The sequence below is a fragment of the Capsicum annuum genome, unplaced genomic scaffold, assembly GCF_002878395.1.
Source record: "Capsicum annuum cultivar UCD-10X-F1 unplaced genomic scaffold, UCD10Xv1.1 ctg45876, whole genome shotgun sequence".
In the NCBI taxonomy this organism is placed as follows: Eukaryota; Viridiplantae; Streptophyta; class Magnoliopsida; order Solanales; family Solanaceae; genus Capsicum; species Capsicum annuum.
This window is the reverse complement of record NW_025853404.1, coordinates 1-2,734: the sequence shown is the minus strand read 5'-3', so window position 1 is coordinate 2,734 and position 2,734 is coordinate 1. Positions and strand designations below refer to the sequence as shown.

General features: G+C 30.4%; 1 long non-coding RNA gene across 1 annotated transcript; it reads left to right on the top strand.

Annotated features, from left to right (window-relative positions):
• Nucleotides 1-218: 218 nt before the first annotated feature.
• LOC124892318 lies at nt 219-2,381 on the top strand. Its single transcript, XR_007050186.1, has 3 exons — nt 219-1,367; nt 1,515-1,642; nt 2,266-2,381. It is a non-coding gene; the product is annotated as an uncharacterized LOC124892318 (long non-coding RNA).
• Nucleotides 2,382-2,734: the final 353 nt, after the last annotated feature.

Below are 2,734 nucleotides of genomic sequence, written 5' to 3'. Positions count from 1 at the left end.
CGGAATTTCAAGAAGTTCCTACTACCCTTTTTTAATCTTTCAAGCACCTAGCATCAAGTCAAAACCTAATCCACAGATCCCATAACTCGGGCTAAAAAGTTTTAGCCGCTCATGATAAAAAGAACAAGACAACAAGTTGAATTCATAAGTTGATAGTTGAACTTAAAGCAAGATGAATAGCAACAAGTGTTTCTCCAATTAGATCAAAAGAGAAAATTTCAAAATAATTGTAAAGTTTACAGGGGAAACCTAGAGAGAGAATTCTCTCCAAATATGTATGTTCAAGATGTGAGGCCTCCTCTCTCTTAAATAAAACCCTAAAAGATGTTATTTATACTAAAGCCTAATTAAGGAAATAAAATAACAAAATTAATAAAATTCTCAGAATAGGTGACGTCATTTGTGACGGCACGTCAGAGTTCTGACGGCTTGTGCGAAATATCGTCAAATCTTCTAGTATATTAGCATCTTATACTTCTCCTGACGACAAAATCTTGAAGGCGTGTCAAATATGTGACGGCATGTCAGAAATGTCATCATATCTACACTAGAAATCATCCTATTCTGCTTAGAGTTGATGGCAATTTAGACTCCTTATCACAGGTCTGACGGCGCTTCAAATATATTGTCACACTTCACTTCACTTCTTCAGGTTCTGTCTAAGGTTGACGGCAATTTTGATAGCCTTTCACATGTCTGACGATGCTTCAAATATGTCGTCAGCTCTACTTTATCTTATTTGCACCAGATTTCAACTGATTTGTTCTTCTTTCCTTTAGTGTCCTCCCCAATCACTTACATCTGCATTAACACAATAAAAACAATCAAAAACAACAAAAGTTTCTTAAGACTTCGCAATTATTTAGATTTAAAAGCCTCAAATGTGTTAGCATCTGCTCACACATCATATACAACAATATACGACCAACTCATGAAGAAGTACAAAGTCTTGATATGCAAATGATTGAGGGATTTCAATTAAAAGAAGCTGAAAGCTATGTGGATTTCGCCCAGAAATTATTGCAGATTATTCCAATAAAAGACTTGTTGTCAATGTACAGTCACAAGTGGACTTCGATATACAAGGTTTTGAGGAATTTAGTGCGGTCCCTCCTACAAAAATTCTCAAGAAGGCAGGTTTGATTACTGATGCTTCAATATCACATCTGACTAAGAAGCAAAAAACAGTTTGTTTTTAATTCCACAACTGCCAAGGAGCAAGTTTGTCAGAAAACACCATCTTTTGTTTCAACAAGAGCAGTGCTAACTCAAAAAATAGCTTATTCAGGTTCGGAGCGTGTTCTTACCGAAAAGACAACTCCATCATCACAACTCACGTCAGTTTGTCATGACAATTCTGATGAAAAGTGAGATGATATAAAGTTATTTTTGCAATCTTATATAAGTTCATTCATATTTAATAGTCAAATTTCTTCAGCTTTTGACATGCTGGTATACACAAAATTCAACTTTCATCAACATGCAGTCTTACGTAAGTTAATTTTGTCATGTAGGTTGACACAAAAACCAACCATCTTCATGATCTAATAGTCGAACAACATCAAGACTCAAATGAAAAAATGAATAAACAACATGTGACCTCATCCAAATATTGAAACACAACAGCCGAAAAAATGAAAAGGTACACCAAAAATGATTTAAGTTATAAAATTCATGATTTTGTATTTCTTTTTGCTTCAATTTTGTGCATTTATACATATTCTGAATTAGAATTGTATTACGTATTATTTAACTATTATTTATATAATGTTTTATAACATACATAAAATGCTTACTTTGTGTTATATAATATACAAACAATATGCCATGTATATTAACTATTTCTCATGGAATTGATAGTTGCAATGGCATAATAACTGCTAATTACGTTATGTATTTTAACTAAAATACACAACTGCTTTGAGTTAAATTCACAATATAATCATAAGTTATAAGTATGTTGTATAGTTTATATCTATGTATATTACATACATTTTATGTTTTTAATATAGCATACATAAATTGTTACATTGTGATATATAATATACCAACAATATGCTATGTATATTATCTATTTCTCAGGGAATTGATAGTTATATTGGCATAATAGCTGACAATAATGATATGTATTTTAACTAATATACATAACTGCTTTATGCTAAGTCCACAATATAATCACAAGTTATACTATGTGTATTTTATAGCTATGTATATTACATTGCAATGGCATAGTATCTGATATATCTACTACAACAAACTATAAAGGTTCATATTTTGGATGGTTCAACTGTCGGAGAAAAATCAACACCAGCTCAAGTAGACGAGATGGATATCATACAGAATATTAAAGGCGTACAAAAAGGGGTATTTTTTTAAACATACATTATTATTAGATCAGGTTGATGTTATCAAATTTTTTTTAAAGAATATAATATACTTATTTTAACACCATCAGTAAAAGGGAGAAGAAAAAACAAGAAATGTACCATCTAAAGAAGATGTTGAAGATATTGAAATCTTCAAAACCTTGAAAGAAAAAGGAAAAAAGATATTTACTAACAAGTGATAATTATACATACTTCATTACATATATTATTTTCTCGTTACTTCTTTAATTTTATGATTTTTATTCAGCTTAGAATTTGGTATAGATTGAATGTCGTTTAATGGCAGTTATATTTGCTTTACAATGTATACGTATTATATTATATGTATATTATTATAATATACATAT